General features: G+C 45.6%; 1 protein-coding gene across 1 annotated transcript in view; it reads left to right on the top strand.

The window, feature by feature from the left end:
• Positions 1-20,746, top strand: part of UBIAD1 (UbiA prenyltransferase domain containing 1) — a 91,332-nt gene continuing 70,586 nt past the window's right edge. The window contains exon 1 of the mRNA XM_069609937.1: positions 1-880. The gene's annotated coding sequence lies outside the window, so the exon portion shown is untranslated. The remainder of the gene's footprint in view (positions 881-20,746) is intronic.

The raw sequence follows: 20,746 nt of genomic DNA, 5'->3' as shown, positions 1-20,746 counted from the left end.
CGGTTCGTCCGGAAACGCAGCTCTGCGGGTGCTGTTCCTAGCCGCCAAGATCGTGTGTGGACTGATCAGGGCCCTCATTTTGGGAAGGCCCCTATGCGGGTAATGGGGTGGTATACCATGCTTTACGGCGCTGCAATCAAAATAAAAGGTCGCCGGACAGGGAGAGCTCAATTTGCCCTTACTAACATGGCTGACATTTTTTTCCGAGATGGCCACTAATCAGGGACTTCCCATCTCAAAATGGCAACATAGTTCTAACCGGGGCAATTACAGTGGTGCACAGAGCAGCCGCAGCGCATTTCGGTTTGACATGGACACGTCAAATAAACCGATGTGGATTGGTAGATGACTCTGAAGTCTGGTTGTTAGAAATAAAACGTGTGCCAAAGGAATAACAGAGACAGGTATGGGGTAGAGTGATGTAAAAAGTTAGGCGAAGTTTAAGTGGGGCTCCAATAATGGAGGCAGCAACGGGGGTGGGGGGCATTCTGAGTAGATCCACTGGGTATTTCCAAGGAATGTTGCAACACCGATGCACATGTTGCTAATACATTCATTTTGCGCCAGTTCCTTTCACTAGGTGAGCCTGCAGAGTGTAAATGTGCGTTTCGTCAGCGCCTGAAAATCCCCAGTAACCATAAAAGAGCGGGGATTACCAGAGGTGCTAGGGAAATCCCCCAGTAAAAACAGGCGGATGCCGTAATTTGTGGAAATAGAATTCCCGGTTTTATCAGTTGGTGTAGATCTATACAAAGAGACGAAAATCTGCAAATGTCTTCGGAAGCGGTTGACCTCTGCCTGCAGCTCGTACTTCGCAAAGCATCGCTCCTCGTCAGACTACCTTAACGGCTGCCACTGAAAAACACAAAACTGACTCCAGGTAAGATGAGCATTGACTCAACGTTTATTGGCTAACTGGGTGGGATTGGGTTCTTATTTGAAGCGATTTGTGCGGTCCTTTTCGACAGTAACATTAGAAGCGTTACTTCATTGGGACGCTGCCACAACGAAGGCATTTCTAGAAGAATAATACACACAATATCAACATCAAGTATAAATCAACATATCGTTCACTGTCTATTAGCTAAAACCCTATTTTTTTTGTCAAGTAATTCCAAGCAGGCATTCTTTCTTAGAAACAAATTAACTTGATTGTAAAAATATCTTCTAAGACAGACCCAACATGTAAAACTCTTCCACGTCTCAAATTGAAACCCTGTGACTTAATAGGAAAATTGGTTCTGGGTAACCTCAGCTCTACTATCTCTTTATTGTAAGGAACCTGCAGTAACAAACTGAAAGAAGTCATATTTTTGTTGTATTAGTTTAAATATTTATTAAGATCCATTAAGTTTATAATTTGTTTCTTGGGAATGCTCTTGTTATGTTAGGATGTGTACTGCTTACTCCTGCCATTTTGCATGGTCTCCAGGCGCTCTGGTGGATCTCTAAGAAAGGGGGTGGGTCTGGTTAGTTAGGTGCGGTGGGAAAGGCAAGATTGTAGTGCTTTTGTGTTGAGGTTGCAGATCGGAAGTACCCTGAGCTCTGCGTACTTGTAAAGTTTCTATGTGTGAAATGTAGGAAGCTTGGAATACTTTGTGTCCAGAGGGGTGGGCCTGTGCCTGTAGTGGGAGTGTGTGTCAGTCAGGGGCTGAGTATGTCAATTGTAGTTAGGGGTGCGCATTTGGGATGTCTGAGGCAAGGGTTTTTGTCTAAAAAAAATGTGAAACCATGTGCAAGGGTCTGGTTTGCATGTGATGTGATGTTTTCTGAGTGTCATGCGTTGTTCTAGGAAAATGATCAGGGGTGTAGTATGCTGTTGTTCCCTTAGGTTGTGTCTGCGCATGAAATTCAAACTACTGAGAAGTGTAATTCCGCTGCTTGACGGGTGTAGGTTAATCTTTTGTTCTGTTAAGCATTGACAAACCTGGTTTTTAGAGTTGCTGAATTTAAGGTGCTGCTTTTAGAGTGCAGATTTCCCTTGGTAGTGCATTCCAGTGACTAGCAATCATAGTGGAAAAAGTGGAGCCTATGTCTTTCTATGCAAAAATGTCTCGTTTGTTTTTTAAAAAGTATGTTGTTTCTCAACCGTGGGTCTCTGGTGGATAGAGTGAAATTATGATTTGAAGGAATTCTGCTCATTGACCTTCAAGCACTCTCTGGGCAATGCAAATGGCCTCGTACTGGATCATCTTTTTTGTATTGATAGCCAGTGGAATGCTCTGAGAGACAGTGTTCTTTTTTTCCCTCATGTTGAGTATGAGTAGGCAGGCGCCTAGCTGCTGTTGGACCTGTTGAAGGTTTTTGTGAGGTAGTCCGGCATCCGTAGGGCAATGCTATTTGTTTAGATGATTCTTTAATGAATCCCTCTGTGTGCAAAGGAAAGGTGGTGCATAACCCAGAAAGAGCAGAGATGGAAGCACTTTGACTATTGCATTGACTTGGGGTTCTATCATGAGTTGTCCATCAATATGCCTAGGTTTTTTTTAAAATCACTTTCAATAGTTTAGGGCAGTGCCCTGTTCCCAAAGGTCATGCTAGAGGTGGTACAGGTTCAGCGTGAGGTGAGATTATCGGTATTATTGTTTTGTCTGGGTTGAGTTATAGGTATTGGGCCGTCATTAATTTGTGTGAGGCAGTTGCTGAGGGTGGTGCCCAGAGCCTGTCATTTTGTATATGATTTGCTTGTAATCCTCATAGTTGTAACCGGTCAGCTCGTACGATTTATGTTATTTGTGTAAGGGGCCACATAGATATCAAAGAGGAGCGGCAAGAGGCTTGATCCCTTGTGCACTCCACATGCAGTGGGTTTGATCTATAAAGGTGAGCCTGGTGAATTCTGTTCTGTCCATTAGGAACAATCTTGTCCGTTGTAGGGTTGTTTAATTGAGTCTGGTTTCGTCAAGTCTTCTAATTGGTGTACTGTGGTTAACCATGCCAAAGGCTGCTGAGATGTTGAGGAGTTAAAGTGCTGAGGTGATCTGCTGCAATTTTTGAGGTTTCCCTAAATGAAAATAAGGGGTGATTGGTGGCTTTCATAGCTCAGAAAAAACTTGTGAGCAATCTAGTAAGTAATTAGACCCCAAATGCGCTAAGATCTGGCTGTAAACCTAGCTGTCTAGAATGTTGTCAGTGTAGGGCATGTTTGACAGAGGACAAAAGTTGGAAGGGTCTTCTGGGTTCCCGGCTGTGAATTTTTAAAGTGGTTTGATGTAGGCAGTCTAAAAGATGTAGTGCAATTCCTGTTTTGACTGAGCAGTTAATTAATTTGCCAGGTAGAAAGCTTGTGTTTCCTTGTTAAGGATCTGTTTGTAGATATTTGAGGGGTCAGCGTAAGCAATATGTTACGTCACACCCAGGTCTGGTTCAGTGGTGGGTTGCAGGATAAATGTCACTGATTAGGGTTTGCCAGTTGCTTCTAATTCCGTTCTTTATTGCTGCATTGATGACTTGCTCTATATTTTATACTTTGCTTCTGAAATGCTTGGTGATAGCAAATAGTTTTTGGGTAAGTGAAGGTACTTTGCTGCAGGCAGCTGGTTTCTCATCTCATTAATGATGTGGCAAAGGTCTTTCTCTGGATGAGGTGCATTATTTATTCGTTCAGAATGATGTTTGCTTTACGAATGTCTGCTTTGTAGTGGGGGATCTTGTCTTGTGGGTTGTAGTATTTCCTCCATGTTTTTCAAATATTCAGTTTCTTTTTTTTTTCAGTGCGCATATGTGGTATGTGATCGATCCTGCTGTAGTCTTTATTTTTTTTTTTTATTTTTTTCTCTGACCGGGTAAATCACTTTTAATGGGGTGAGGGTGTCAAGTGCTTTGGTTATTCAGTTTTCTAGCATTGTAAAACTGTCATCCGTCAGTACGAGTTTTGGATCTTTGGGGGTTTGTGCTTGCTCTCTTCCATAAGATACCCAAGTATCTCCATGTTTAGAGTTGTCCAGCTTTTTTTGTCTGTGGTTGTTTATCCTTTGTGAGTCGGGAGCTGACACATTGGCGTGTTGATATTAAAAGGAATAATTGGGTGATCGCTCCAGTGTACCTCAATTGGTGGGGAGGTGGTTGTTGGGCCTACTTCTCAAAGAAATGGATCGAGGGAGTGGCCTGCAGTGTGTCGCTCTTTTGGCATTTTGTTTGAGGTGAAAGCTGGCCATGGAGGAGAACCATCTTTTGGGTGTCAATTCTGTTTGCTCTTCTAACCAAATATTGAAGTCTTTGAGGACAGGTGGATGCTTGTGTTTTATCACTAGGTTAGTAGTTACATCTGCAACATTTTCTGCACATGATGTGTTTGATGGTGGTCTGTAAATAGGTAGAAAGGAAATGTCGGTTTGGTGGTTGAGTCTTGGGTGAATCAGCATTTCTTCAGTTTTGGAAGTCGCATTGTGAGAAGTCAATATTTTGAGTTTTTCTTTGTGCCATAGCAATGCTCTCTTCCTATTTTACCAGTCCAGTTAACTTGGATGAGTGTGAAGATGGTGGCGGTGGATTTGTGTACTGTTACATTGTAGGGCAGATTGGGTCCTCAATCGCTAAGAATTTCATGTATCTCTATTCTGTGTTTGAGATGGAGCGGGCACGGATGAGGCTGCAGTGTATCATGTCTTCAGCCTGATGGGGTGTCCAGTCATTTGGTCGACTGAAAACTGGTCGAATGACATTTGGTCGACGCAATTTGGTCGAAAACCAAATGGTCGAAATTTTTTTTTTAATTATATATTTATTTTTCGGGTTTTCGTTTTTTAAAAAAGGGGGGTTGGGGGACCCCCCCCCAAAAAAAGGGGGTGAAAATAAAAAAAAAAAATTCGACCATTTGGTTTTCGACCAAATTGGTTCGACCATTTGTTGAGTCGACCAATTTTTTTTCGACCAAATGACTGGTAACCCCTGATGCTTTGGTTGCATTGAATGCCCTGTGTTGCTTCCGTATTCTGGGTGCAAGCCAGAATCCAAGTTGTCAGATGGCTGTTGTGGGGCTTGGCAGTGGTCTCAAGTCTTTTATTTAGTTATTAAAACGGTCGGGTAGGTTATGGGTTGGGTGGTTTGCTTGATTGTAGGAAGAAAGTGATTGTTGGGTGGTCTAGTGATAAAAGGAGTCTATAGGTTGATAGTTTCTTGTTACGGTTGAAAGGAAGCGCCCCCAAGTTCAGCACGATCCTCCCCGCAATGAGAGACAATAAGGGACTCTCCCGTAATGGGAATAAGGCCAAGACAGAGTGCGGGTGAGCGTAAGTGGGAGTTTATCCAAAGAATAGGGCATGCAAAGAACTCTGCAACCTCCGAGAGCGCTCTGTCTGACAATAGCAAAGACAGGCGTATTTCTAATACAAAAAACGTCATCAGAACCTACACACTATAGGGGGCACAAGTTAATTGGGATTGGGTGGCGTCGACTAACTATAGGTGTTGCTGCAGCGTGGTTGGTCTAGGCGTGAGGACGTCACTGGTCAGCCTCGTGGGTTGGGTTGGGCCTGGCAGGCCAGCTTGAGGTCATCCGAGCGGTGTTGGTATGCTGGGGCAGCCTGTGACAAAGATGAATACCTTTCCTGACTCGTTTGCCCTAGGCCATGCACACTGCAGTTATTCAAGAAACGACATTTAAGTTCATCAATAAATCGCTCAGCAGTTTATATTATAAAATAAATGCAACACATGAGGAATGCACCTCGTGAGAGGTCTGGTGGTTGTCGGTTGGGGTGAGATTTACCTGTGTCCTATTGACCGGTATTTTAGGTCGAGGGGCTGGGCTCTGGGGCCTGGGCCGAATGATACATGTCTGTCTGCTGCGTTAGAAGTTATTATATAAATGGGTCTCTGTGTCTTGTCCCAGCTTTGCACGGGGTCATGATTCTTGGGGTGGTCTAGGGGGGGTTGTGGGATTTACGAGAGGGTGCTGGTAGATCTGTGGATTCAAACGTGGGTTTATTACTGTGCTGTAAATAACACAGGTGGCGGGCTGTGGCCTTGGGTGCGGTACCTGGGCCTCTGACTCTCTGAAGCGGCTCCAGCTTGGTTGGGGGAGGTGAGGGAGCGCGGCACATGCCTTAGCTTCTTTATCTGGCAGGCTTCGTAGGGTGGGAGGGAGAATGGCCTTGCATATATTCACAAAGGTTTTTTCCTCGTGCGTTGCTGACTTTTGAATACAGAACTTTTATAATGTTTTGCCTTATTTTGATCTTATTTAAACACACATCTATATTTCGACTTCGTTACACATTTCTTTAATACAGTCGATTCGAGTACCTTTTCATTACATGGTATTATATGTACTGCAGTGTTTAGGTATCTATATACATTCGACGGTACATGAGGTAGAACTATATTATGGACCACAGAGATTGACGGTTGCCACTATGGGTGACTTAAGGAGACATATAGGGGTTCATGTGTCTACATATGACTTAAAGACACTTTCTCTGTGATCTAGCAGCATTAGTACAATCACAATGTGAAGTCATATAAACATTTCACTTTTATGGCTAATTCATGGTTTGCAGATTCTGTTTAAGAAAAGTAGTTCACTAATACCACTACTTGAATTCATTTCTGCGTTGCCCTGGCCTCGCGGACCAGGTCACACGGGATGCAGTATTACATTGTGAACGACGAAATGTTACAGTGTTAGCATCTCGGGTTATCTCATACCCGGCTTTCTCATGGGAACGCGCTCGCAGCGGATCTACCATAGTGCTGCGGTGGCAGGGATGCTTGGAAAGCCCTCCAAAGGTGGGGGGGCCGCGCTACAGTGTGCTAAACTCACGCCATCTTTGCTAGACAAGATGGCTTCTAGGCCTAACTGAATTTTTGTATATGCAGGGAACGGATACGTGTGGGCAATGTCGTCGGCGGGTGAACCCTCCTCCACCTGGGCCCGGGTGGCATGAGGGGACGCCCATCGAGTCATGGTCCTCACCTGGGGAGAAGGCTGTAGGTGAGGAGGGCCTCGTGGCCAGTCCTCCCCTACATTTCCCCCCTTTCGTTACTAAAGTAACGAATTCTTTAGCTCTTCCAATCTTCTACATTCTTGTTCCTCTATCACTGCGTCATCCCATGCAGGTGTTCCTTTTCTAGGCATCCATGCCCTACATACTCCCCTCAAGCTCTCACCTCTTCTAGCATACTCGTCTGGTGTACATGTTAAATATATACAGTCACCACTTCCTTCCAAGTCTACCCAGACCTCCTCATACCATTCCAGTTCCACATCTCGGGGTTCTTTGATAGTGGTGTGCCATAGTTTGTCTACTATGTACTTATCACGGTACATAGGCACTAACTGGTACCTGGGAGTGTTATCTGTTCCTGTCTGTACATGTACTTCTTGTGTCGCCTTAATTGTACCACCAGAGTTGCCCATTGTCACCATCATCATTGCGCCGTTAGGGACCGCATTTGCACAACATCGGAGGCCCACCTGGCACAGGCAGAACGCCACGAGGAGAAACACCACAGCTGGTACCAGAAATTTAATTGTCATTCCAAGCCAAGAGGGAACCCAGGAGAAGATATTGTCGAACCACGTGCTGGCTTCTGCTCCACCTTCCATCTTCATCTTCTCTCCCAGATTGTGTACTGCTTCGATCACGTGGGATAAGGAACCATTCTCCGCGTCTTCAGAAGGTACGAAAGTGCAGCAGGCACTTCCTATTTTTCGGCAAACACCTCCGTCCATCGCAGTCAACAGGTCCAGAACATACCTGTTCTGCATGGTCATCAGACGTAGAGCTCGCAGTTCTACTTTTATTATGTTGAACCCTTCTTCAGTGTCATTGGCTAACTGAATTAGTTCCCACCGTGTTATCTGGAGCCATTTTGCATTTGCCCTTGCTTGGACACTTGAGATCAGCGAGGCAAAGAATGTTTCTACAGAGCTGAACAGTCGGTACCTGTCTGGGATCTGTGCCAATAAATCGGATGAAGCTTGGGATATGTAATTTGATGCCCGTCTGTTCCGTGATAGCTCTTCTCCCTTCCCTCCGGAGGACAGGACATAGAGGTGTGATTTTGCAGTAGGAGGAACCGCACCCTGGGGCATGTTCTCTGGCGTCCTTTTATTTTCATCAACGTGGCTTTCTGGAATCACCATTAGGGCCGAGTGCAGTGTGGCCATCGAGCAGCTGCCGCTCCATGCCTGGGGAAGGTGCAAGTAGGCCTGGTTCCCACATACCCAGTATGTGTCCATTAATGCGGCTGTTCCTTTTCTCATGTCTGGGATGGTGAGAGTCTTGTTGCAGCTTTTATTCGTCCCTATTGCCACTTTTCCTTCTCCCTTAAAACATAGTTCGTTCTTGATCTCACTTTGTAGTTTGAAGGGTTTCTCCATTGCTGTTACCCATGTCAGTTTGGAAATGTGCTCCTTCCATACTGGTGTGCATGTTTCTTCTATCCATCGCATCCTGGCTGGTTGGACACCTCTCAGTGCTTCCGCTTTGCACAGTACTTCTTCATCTTTCCATTTGTTTTCAGAAAATAGTGTCCCTTGTATCGCAAAAAATGGTTCTTTGAGACATACCACTCCAGCTGCTTTTGGATAGCACGTTTTTTCCGTCTGTATAATCTTGAAAGTGACGTCGTGTGCCTGGAAGGTGTTTTTTATTCGGCATAGCGTGAGATGAAGGAGACACTGGGCATCTACAATGGGCAATTCTCTGGGCAGCAACACTTTAGGTGTGCCTGATGCATGGGGAATGAGCGAGCAGACATAACAGCTCTCATTTGTCGTTTGTTTGGCTGTGGCACTCATATCAGCATACCATTTATTTGCTTGGTGGGGGTGCCGGGGGCCTTCCATTTTGTCTAAGCCTAACCCATAGTACTCATCATACCCCCACCTGTTTGTCTCTCTTTTCCGCCTACTATCCTTGCTTCTCCTACGTCTGCTTTTGGTAAATGAAAAAATGGGCCCCCCTTCCTCCTCCCCACCCCCCTTGTCAAACTTCTGATATGTTTCCTTAGGTTCTGTCATAGTTATAACATTCACATCTTCCTCAATAAACAACAAATCACTTTCTTCTAATGGGGTGGGGAGGGTAGTGGGGCTGCTATACATTTCAGGTGTGGACATTGTGTTGCTTTCCATCTCTGTTTGTATCCCTCTTGAGTTTGACAGGGCGACAGTTGGTGGTTCAGTGTAGTAACCCCATACAAAGTGTGATCCATCCCATAGTAAAAAATCACCTTCTTTTATATTTACACTTGTAGTTGTATTGCTCCCCAGAGCTCGGGTGATGTTACTCCCCCCTCCCCCCTCGGTCATCTCGATAGAGATGAACGCTATAAACCAATACGTCACCAGGCAAAACATTGATAGGAAAAATATAATAACACAAATTGACAATCCGCATTCGTATGAATATTTAAGTCTATCTATCAACACTTCTCTAATCCTAACAAATCTATTAGTTGCAGGCTGCCCATTAGATGCCATGGTAATTCCTGTTTGAGATACAAAAGTGCATTAAGTACAGACATGTAAACATTTCCCGGACGTTATTAACTTTTTTTTTTTTTTTTTTTTTTTTTTTTCCATAAAGCATGGGCGTGGGTAGGGGAAGGGTTTGTTTCCACAGACAAGGGTATTTGCAATCAATACGTTTAGATCATTGTACAATACATATAAAATCTTCTTCAAAAGAAAGAAAAATTTCAAGAAATGAGAGAACAAGGTTTTTCTTTTTTTCGTACGAATGCCATGTGATCATTTGCATTCATTGTCAATCGCTGCACATACACAAAATCACCTTTACTCATTCTCCATAACACCACTGTCTGCTGTTGCCTGTGCCTCGTCCTGCACCTCACCTTCCACGGCGCTATAAGCTCTGCGTACGTCTGTCAAATGCACCCAGTATCTTAGGCCCTTTACCTTTACTGCTGTGGGCGTGCAAAACACTACCTCATAAGGGCCATGGAAACGTGGCGCATTCCACCTTCGTACAAAACTTCTGACATATATAAAGTCACCTGGCATTAGCTGTAATTGTTTGTCAGGCAGTGGTACCTGTTCTGTTGTATTCCCCTCCTCTCTTGTAGAGGGGGGGGCGAGTTGCTTCGCTATAATGCGTGCTGCCCGTGTTAGTTTTTTCAAGTACTCTGTGAACTCCTCTCCCAATATCGCTGCGCTTCTGTGTGCATCAGAACGTTCACGGAGAGGCGAGTGCGCTGTGTGCATTCTCCTTCCCGTGACGATCTCATGCGGGGACAAATGGTGGTCTTTGCTTGGCTGATTGCGCAATTCGAACAGGGCCAAGGGTAGGCAGTACATCCAGGTCTTTTTAAGGGAAAAACACAGTTTTGACAATCTGCTTTTTAGCAGGCCGTTCATCTTTTCCACTACGCCATTACTTTGAGGATGATAAATCGAGCATAATTTGTGCTTTATTCCCAATAACGTAGTCACTTCTTTGAACAGTTCATTAACAAAATGTGTGCCATTGTCTGAGCGAATAACTTCGCAAATTCCCCAGCGCGGGAACACTTCCCGTACTAGGAACTTTGCGGCGCCCCTCGCATCAGGACGCGCACAAGGACCTGCCTCCACCCACCTTGAAAATGGACATACAACCACAATCATGTAGCGGGCCCCATTACATCTTTCTCCCATGTCTACATAATCGATGTGGAGCTCTCTGAATGGGCCATTTGGTTTTGGTATCGTACCCCTTAGTGTGCGCAATGTCATACCTGAGTTATAAATTTGACATGTCGTGCATTCCAATGCCAGTCTTGTGATGTGTTCCTGGAGGCAAGGTGCAAACCAATCTTCTTGTATCTCCGCCATTATGTGTTGTTTTGCGTTATGTGCGGGGAAGTGTAGTTGTTGAAATGCTATTTCTAACAATGTGACTGGCATCACTGCTTTTCCTGAACTTTCTTGTCGCCACAATAAATCCGTCGGCGATTTGCTGCATCCCCTCTTATTCCACAACACTTTCTCTTCTGCACTTGCTCCCTCTTGCAGCTCTATTATTTCTTGTGTAGGCATCATGTTGTATCCTGTGGGGACCTCTTGGCTTGCTGTGTGGTGTAACATGTACTCTCCTACCTCACCTTTCTGAAAATATGAAGCTTCTTTGGCGGCGGCGTCTGCAGCCGCGTTCCCCAAAGATATAAGATCTGTATTTGTAGTGTGGGCTTGGCATTTTACGATGGCCACTGCCGTGGGTTCTTTCAGGGCCTCAATCAGTTCTTTCAATAATTCTGCATGCTGAACCGGTGTTCCATCTGCTCGTCGGAACCCTCTCCGCCCCCACCGTGCCAGCCCTCCGTGTACTGTTGTTGTCATGTATGCTGAGTCTGTATATATTGTCACTGCGCATCCCTTAGCTGCATGCAATGCTTCTATTAGTGCTATTAGTTCGGCTGCTTGGGCTGAATAGTGTGATGGGAGGCGGTGTTGCACTAGTGTTTCGTATTCACCTTCCTCTAATCGTACCACTGCCATACCCACATGTTTCTCTCCTGTCTCCATGTCTATTGAGGCTGACCCGTCCACGAAATACACCTCTCCTTCGTTGAGGGCATTCTCAAAAATCACCTGGTCCTGACCTTCGTCATCTGTGTATGTTGCACAGTTGTGGTTCTGCATGTCTTCAATGGTGCACTCCTCTGTGATGAATGTGGCTGGGTTCACTGTTTTGCATCTCACTATATGTATGTTTGCACTGGACAATATTATTTCATATGCTGTGGCGCGTTGTGTTGTCAATGTGCTCTTTGATCGCTCTAATATTGCAAAGAGTGAGTGTTCCACAAATAGTGTCACAGGACAGCCCATTACTATCGTGGCACTTTTTTCAATGGCGAACGCGGCTGCAGCTAGTGATTGCTCGCACGCGAAATGACCTTGCATTACTGCATCTAGGGTGCCACTATAGTAAGCCAGTGGCTTGTGCCCTAACGATGTCTTTTGTGTCAGCACTGCTGTCATCAGTGTTCCTTTGCAGTGCGAGAATAGGAAGAATTCGCGCCCATAATCTGGATTTGCCAGTACTGGAGCGCTTAATATCAGCTCTTTCAGTGAGTTAAATGATGTGTTCATTTCTTCTGTCCATTCTATGTGTTTGTTTTCCTGCTGGGCTTCTTTGAGTGCCTGTAATAAGGGCCTTGTGTATGCTGCATAATCCAATATCCATGCTCGGCAGTAGTTGCACATACCCAGGAATTTCTGCATCTCTTTTACTGTTTTGGGCTCCCCAACTGCTCTAATCGCCTGTGCTCTGTCTGGTATAATCCGCTTGCCATCCTTTGATATCAGCTGTCCCAAATATAGGACCTCTGTCAGGCAGTATTGTAACTTGCCCTTGTCCACTTTGTACCCTTTATTGGCCAATAATATCAGGAGTGTTATTGAATCCTTTCTACACTCTTCCTCAGTTTGTGCACAAACCAATAAATCATCAACGTACTGAATCACCGTGCTTTCTACAGACAAGTTCCCCAGATCTTCATGCAGTATCCTGTTGAATATGCTTGGGCTCTCGCAATATCCTTGTGGTAATCTGCAATGTTCGAACCTCCTCCCCCCTAGTGTAAACGCTGTTAAGTACCTGCTCTCTTCTGCTAAGGGAATCGAGAAAAATGCATTTTTCAAGTCAATGACCGTGAAGTGGGACGCTGTCTTTGGAATATTGCATAGTATTGTCGCCGGGTTCGGGACTAAAGGGAACTCCTTCTGAATCACATCATTGAGTGGGCGTAAATCTTGTATCATCCTCCATGAACCTCCCTTCGCCTTTTTAATCGGGTAAATGCATGTGTTACATGGGGAGTTTGAGGGCACTATTATTCCTTGCGCTAACAGTGCATCTATTGTCTCTTTGATCCCTTCTTCTGCTTCGCGTGACAATGGATATTGTTTTACCCGGGGTAGAATTGCTCCCTGTTTCAGTTTTATTACCACAGGCTGAACCCCATGTAATAACCCCACATCATGGGGGCCATTTGTCCATATGTTAGTGGGTACTAACCTCATGTCGTCATCAAAAAATGCATGTGGTGCTCCTACTACTGCCATTAATTCAACTTGAGTTTTTCTGGCTGTAACTACAATGTCGCACGGCATTGCTAGTTCCATCACTATTTCGCCATCTCTCTCAGTGTCGGAAAATAGCTCCTCGTCCGATAGCTCCCGCAGTGGGATATTTGCATTTGTACACAGTACTGTCTGCCACTCGCATCCTTCCATGTCAATGCCAATCACACATATTCTGTTTGCTGACACGTGTACTGCGTGTAAATCCAACGATAGCACTGACCCGGGAGCTGTGTCGGGGCTCACTATGGGGCGGAAAAGGAATTCGGCTGGGATCCTCCAATCCATCCTTTTTAGTTCTGGTACTATAAGAGCCAATGTTCTCATGCCCTCAATGAACATCTCCTCGTTTCTTGGTAACCCTCTGATCTCCTGCATGATTGTGTGGCCATGTATTACTGCCATTATGCGGAGGGGACATATGCCAGGTGTTGAACATACGATACCACTTTCTGTGAATGATATTGTCATATTTAGCTTGCTTAAGAGATCTCTCCCCAGCAAATTAATGGGCGAGCGTTCATAATACAGTAAGGGTGCTTTCACTGTTTTACCCCCCACTGTCACATCCAATGCCTCTGTGTAAGGAACTTCAATTACAGCCCCAGAGAACCCCTGCGTCTCTAAAGTTTTATTAGATAACGGGAACCGGCCCTCTTTAATGCATGATTTTTCCGCTCCCGAATCCACCATGAATATGAATTGCTTGTCTCCTATCTGCGCTCCTATCAATGGTTCCTCTGATGCATTGTGGGTCGTAGATAGTACCGGACACGCAAGTGCTCTCTGTGGGCTGTCCTATGCGGGGTGCCTCATTGCCCCCCCTTGATCAAAAATGTTCCCCGAAACTACTGACACGCCGCTATAAGGTGCGGGGGCAGGCGCTCCATTAGCTACTGTGGCGAAAGTGTTACCTGGCGTGTATTGTATATTGTCATTACTCTGTGGGTGGTTTTGTGCTCTGTACTGATGTCCGTGTAGTTGTGCGTTACTTCTTTGTCCTGCATTTTCTGGTTGCTGGTATTGTCCCATGGGGAGGCCGTATGGGCTTCCTGGGTGGGGGTGACCATACTGCTCTGTCTCCTGAAACCCGTTGTTTTGTCTGCTTCTGCACTCCCTTGAGTAATGTCCCCATCTCCCACAATTCCAGCAGCTCCCCTGTGGACCTCTGGGACCCTGCCACCCATTTCCTCCCATTCCTCCATACCCTTGTCCTCCTCTTCGGCCCCTGTACCCACCTCTACCCCCTCGTGGGGCCCACTCTTGCCACATTGGACCTCCGTTCTGCTCCTGCTCAGTCCACTGTCGTTGTCCTTGCCCTGCCCAATTTGCTGCTATTCTTCCTTGTATTGCTATTTGCCCCTCCTCTCCTTCCTCTCCCTCCCTCATGAGTGGGAGCCCTGCTACCGCTGCTGCAACCTTCACCAGTTTTGATTGTACCAACTTTGCCTCGTCTGCCAACCTTTTCTGTGCTACTTCCCTCTCTCTCTCTTTTATCCTTTTGCAATGGTGCACTATTATACTTTGGATCTCTGGCCACCCCTTTGCTTCAACGCCCGCTATTTTATCGAGTGCCTTCTGCACTTCTTTTGGGAGCCCTCTCTTAATGATAAAATAAAATAGAGATGTGGATTGGTGCCAGGGTGTGCCCGTTTCCGCTCTCCACATCTCCTGCACCCGGAGAATGTAATCCATAGCATCCTCCCCGTCATTCATTGTACACTGCATTACTGACTGTAAATCTGGAGTATCTGGGAACGTTTCCCGCAGCGCATCCCAAACCCGTGCCCGCACTGTATTAAAAGACGCTCCATCATGACGGTCACAATCTAATGTCACGGCCGGGAAACCAGCCTTAACCCATACTCTGTCTGCTTGATCTCCTACTGCTGATACTAGTAGGCTTTTCACATCGCCTACTGCCAGCGGTATGCCGGCAGTATGTTTCTCGAATGCATATATCCACTTGCTCGCCCCTCCGGACAACGGGGGCAATAACTTCATCAAATTAGCTTTATCCATCTGGGCCCAGGGTATATAGTTTGGCCTTCCTCCCCCTCTGTGTATTAGTGGAAGTTGTAATTTTCCTTTTAACGTGGCGCCCTCACCCACTTTGGTCGTTGCTGACCCCAATGGCGCCATCCTCCCCACTCTATTCCTTAGTCGCCCCATCCACTCGTCATCTATTGTTCCTAGTGAGCATCCACCGTCCAGCTCCTCGCTTTCCCCTCCTACTGCCATGCTCAACCTATCACTCTCATCTACTTCGCCTCGGACATCACATAGCAGGTCCTCTCTGATCCCTGTCTGCCGTGATACATCACCGATGCTCCCCTCTGGTGTTTCCACCTGTATTATTCTTGTCGGTTCTTCCTCTATTCTGAACAATATTTCACCCTTTTTCCATCCTTCCTCAATTTCTCTACTTTCACTTGATGTTCTGGATACACGTCCTGATCGAGTGGGAGTGCCTGCTGTACGCTCACATATGTCTTTTATTCTTGAGAGTTCATCCTTTGCTATCGAGAGCCTCGATTCTAAATCGCTCGTTAACTTTTCTATGTCCCCTCTTTGCGCGCTTCTCTGGGCACGCTCTCTAGTGCTTTCGTATGGTGGGGGGGGCTGTTGGTCTTAGGGGTGTAGTAGTTGTAGGGGGAGGCACATAAGTAGGATCACTATATCCTGCTGCGGGTGCCGGTTTATGTAATATCGGGTACAAACTAATCACCTCTACAGGTTGTTCTGTATTTAGTTGTTCCTTCTCCTCTCTTGGAATCATCAATGGGTTATCTGTGGTGGAAGGTAGATCGATATTTGGCGCCGGAGCTTTGGGTGGGGGTATTTCCTCAAATAGTCTCCAGAGATCTAATATCTCCTTCCTGTTTTGCCACTGTTTGCCCTTGTACTTGAGGTGAATGCACGTTCGTACCATATCTAGGACGCTTTTTTCAAAAGACCCCCCCTCAGGCCAAATCTGGGGAAATCCTTCCCCTTTTAATTCTGTTACCCATTGATCGTGGTATTTCTTGATTCGTTCAGCGTATCCCGGTAAGCTCGTACAAATATGTGACAAGGGAGTTTCTGCCCCCATATTCTAAATCAATAGCACTGACCGTGTTCACCTACTTTACTTTTGATTACGTATAGATATGTCTACGTATATTTTTATGGCCCAGGCAAGAGCAGACTTCTCAATGATATCACGCAAGTTAAATTCACTACTAACATTCTTTCTTACTCGCCATTCCTCATTCTCTTCGCATCCCTGTTTAAACCCGCGCAATTTTCATTCACAATCAACCACCTGCTAGTTATGGTCCACACTCTCTGGCACCCCCTCGCGGTCAGTCGTTCTTCTTCACTATTCACACGGTGCGCGCACCCCTCACAATGCTTTCCCACTCACACCTCACTTTTTTCCTCCCTTTCCTCCCTGGCCAGCTGTCCCTGTTTTTCTGCTATGGTTACTGTGTTCACGTCTGTACGTGCTACTACTTAATCCCCACTCCTACAAATGTGCTCCCTACTTTATAGTTCTTCTACAAGTATATTTATCTTATACCCTTTTCACTTTCACCCCTTACCCCGTGGAACGGAAACAAAAGAAATAGAAAGAGTAGCAATCACTAAAAGTATCCTAAGTGTCTCCCTTTGCCAGACACCAATAACTTATTTTTTACTTCTTCATATATTCCCAGTACTAGTTTAGATAGCACTATGCGGCGCCGCCTTCCACCCCCTTTCGGAGCTAGGTTCCCGTCACTTCTACTTCTTCACTTACTTCTTACTCCTAATGGCCATATGCAAAGAAAAGATAAAGAAAGTTTTAAGACCTGTCTTTAGTAGACCCCCATTATTCTTCTCCTCTACCTGTCCCCGTTCCTCTGTTCACAATTTCCCCTCCCTTCCCCTTTACGATCGCTCGCACTCGGTACTCACGTGCCCGTCTTGAGCCGATACTCTCCGAAACTGGGTCCGTCCAGGCAGTGTCACCGGTAACTCAACGGTCAGCCCCTGGCTCCGGCGAGCGGCACTCAAAGGGGATTTTTTTCCAATCGGGATCCCGTACCCTTTCTCATTGAGTGCGCACTTCTTATTGTGCCGGTCGCCGTTGGCGGGCAGCCTCCCGGAGCCGGCTCACCGTGCGTATCCCTTCTCGACCGGAGATTCTCGTGCCACAAGGGGGTCGTTAAAAAGGAGTTAGGAAAAATAATTTGGAGATATCACGTCGGGGTCACCACTGAAAGGAAGCGCCCCCAAGTTCAGCACGATCCTCCCCGCAATGAGAGACAATAAGGGACTCTCCCGTAATGGGAATAAGGCCAAGACAGAGTGCGGGTGAGCGTAAGTGGGAGTTTATCCAAAGAATAGGGCATGCAAAGAACTCTGCAACCTCCGAGAGCGCTCTGTCTGACAATAGCAAAGACAGGCGTATTTCTAATACAAAAAACGTCATCAGAACCTACACACTATAGGGGGCACAAGTTAATTGGGATTGGGTGGCGTCGACTAACTATAGGTGTTGCTGCAGCGTGGTTGGTCTTGGCGTGAGGACGTCACTGGTCAGCCTCGTGGGTTGGGTTGGGCCTGGCAGGCCAGCTTGAGGTCATCCGAGCGGTGTTGGTATGCTGGGGCAGCCTGTGACAAAGATGAATACCTTTCCTGACTCGTTTGCCCTAGGCCATGCACACTGCAGTTATTCAAGAAACGACATTTAAGTTCATCAATAAATCGCTCAGCAGTTTATCTTATAAAATAAATGCAACACATGAGGAATGCACCTCGTGAGAGGTCTGGTGGTTGTCGGTTGGGGTGAGATTTACCTGTGTCCTATTGACCGGTATTTTAGGTCGAGGGGCTGGGCTCTGGGGCCTGGGCCGAATGATACATGTCTGTCTGCTGCGTTAGAAGTTATTATATAAATGGGTCTCTGTGTCTTGTCCCAGCTTTGCACAGGGTCATGATTCTTGGGGTGGTCTAGGGGGGGTTGTGGGATTTACGAGAGGGTGCTGGTAGATCTGTGGATTCAAACGTGGGTTTATTACTGTGCTGTAAATAACACAGGTGGCGGGCTGTGGCCTTGGGTGCGGTACCGGGGCCTCTGACTCTCTGAAGCGGCTCCAGCTTGGTTGGGGGAGGTGAGGGAGCGCGGCACATGCCTTAGCTTCTTTATCTGGCAGGCTTCGTAGGGTGGGAGGGAGAATGGCCTTGCATATATTCACAAAGGTTTTTTCCTCGTGCGTTGCTGACTTTTGAATGCAGAACTTTCATAATGTTTTGCCTTATTTTGATCTTATTTAAACACACATCTATATTTCGACTTCGTTACACATTTCTTTAATACAGTCGATTCGAGTACCTTTTCATTACATGGTATTATATGTACTGCAGTGTTTAGGTATCTATATACATTCGACGGTACATGAGGTAGAACTATATTATGGACCACAGAGATTGACGGTTGCCACTATGGGTGACTTAAGGAGACATATAGGGGTTCATGTGTCTACATATGACTTAAAGACACTTTCTCTGTGATCTAGCAGCATTAGTACAATCACAATGTGAAGTCATATAAACATTTCACTTTTATGGCTAATTCATGGTTTGCAGATTCTGTTTAAGAAAAGTAGTTCACTAATACCACTACTTGAATTCATTTCTGCGTTGCCCTGGCCTCGCGGACCAGGTCACACGGGATGCAGTATTACATTGTGAACGATGAAATGTTACAGTGTTAGCATCTCGGGTTATCTCATACCCGGCTTTCTCATGGGAACGCGCTCGCAGCGGATCTACCATAGTGCTGCGGTGGCAGGGATGCTTGGAAAGCCCTCCAAAGGTGGGGGGGCCGCGCTACAGTGTGCTAAACTCACGCCATCTTTGCTAGACAAGATGGCTTCTAGGCCTAACTGAATTTTTGTATATGCAGGGAACGGATACGTGTGGGCAATGTCGTCGGCGGGTGAACCCTCCTCCACCTGGGCCCGGGTGGCATGAGGGGACGCCCATCGAGTCATGGTCCTCACCTGGGGAGAAGGCTGTAGGTGAGGAGGGCCTCGTGGCCAGTCCTCCCCTACACGGTCATGTGATCTCTGGCATCTGTACCATGAGTGGCCATCATTTCCAAGATGGTATTCTAAAATGTTATTCTTGAGTTGCTTGCGTGTAATGTTGGGAGTTTCAATTGTTCTGCTTCTTGTCCTCGTGTTCCAGAGTTATATTTTGTGATGTTCCATGAAGGGCCCTTATCGTGATGGTAGGTGTAAAGGTAGTGTAAAACAAAGCAGGTGTTGGATCTGGCTTGTAGCTTTCTCCCTAAAGTGCACGCAGGTCGTTTGTTTGTATATACGATCCAGTCCGGCAGTCTGGGTTGGGCAGTCTTTGTAGTGCTGGTGTTGTCAGTATGAGGGTTCCCTTCTAACTTTACTATCCTACCTTGGGTGTCCTATTGTCACTTTGCTGAGGACTGGGCAACTTCTAAATGTTGATGCTGACAATATTTTACTGTTGTTGTGCATCTTTTACCTGAGGGCACGGGGCAAAAAGTCAAGTTGAAAGCTACTAGCCAGCTATAAAACAGCCACTCGTCGCCTCACTTCTATACATGTACACAAAACCCAATTTATTACTACCCAGGAGTCAAATATCACTAGCCAGTGGCTAGTGCAAACTTTGCAGCTTGCCCGAGCATGTTAAGAAAGTGCAGACTATGCAATGGTAGGTGGTGTATGTTTTAGTCTGGGTGTTTAGGGATACCTAGATGTGAAGCACAAGGGGGCACAGCATACAGAAATGCAATGTGCTTTTAATAATGCAAATACATGAACGCAAAGAGTAGAGGTAAAGACACACCACCTCTTTCCCCCCCTGTCAATGGCTAGTGTTGAGTGCATATTTTGAGCCTTGCAAAGAGTATGACGTAGAACAAATTAAGCATTCACATTTAGAGATAGATGTGACGGAGTGTAAAATGAGCTAAGGCATTCAGTTAGGGTTAGCTAGCTGCGGGCAAGATGGAGTACAATATGTGACAACTCAATAGTATACAAAATGGAACAACTCCATAGCCATGTAAAGAATACCAAGAAGTAGGTACAATTCTATACACAATAACAGATCTGAAACCCCACAATATATAAAAAGAAAACGCACGTATGAAACAGTCGCGTGTGTGTATATAGTGAGGGGTCAGAAATGAGAGATGGACACAAAGTTTTAGTTTTTTCAATGCTAAAAATAGAGGGGTGAGATAAACGCCTCTGTCCCTATCCTAACGAGAATGTTCCTACATAGCAAACTAAAACTACGATTACTGTGTGTCCAAATGTATGTGACCTTTACACTATTATATACAACCAAAATGCATAAGATAAAGTGTCTTTTTTTCAGTTCGGCAAAAATTCAAAATTCTCACAAAACAATCCATGTGTCCCTGGTTTGGTTCTCTTCCCCTGAATCAATTCAGGAAAACATTTGAAAAAGTTCTTAATCAATGAAGTTCTATTCAGTTCAATAATGTCTTTTCCATCTAATATGTCTTTTAACTTGATGAAGTAAATGGTCTTTTCCGAAAAACTTGTTCAAAACCAAAGTAACTGTTTCTTCCACACAGTATTCTTTCCAAGATGTAAAGCGGTTCTAAGACTATCACAGTTATTCTTCTGGTGGAATACTTTTGTGAGTACAGTACAGCAAATATCTTATTTT

Source organism: Ambystoma mexicanum, chromosome 8 (assembly GCF_040938575.1).
Source record: "Ambystoma mexicanum isolate Mex_15411 chromosome 8, UKY_AmexF1_1, whole genome shotgun sequence".
NCBI lineage: Eukaryota > Metazoa > Chordata > Amphibia > Caudata > Ambystomatidae > Ambystoma > Ambystoma mexicanum.
Note: the sequence above shows the minus strand (reverse complement) of the source record. Positions and strands in the feature narration are given on the sequence as shown.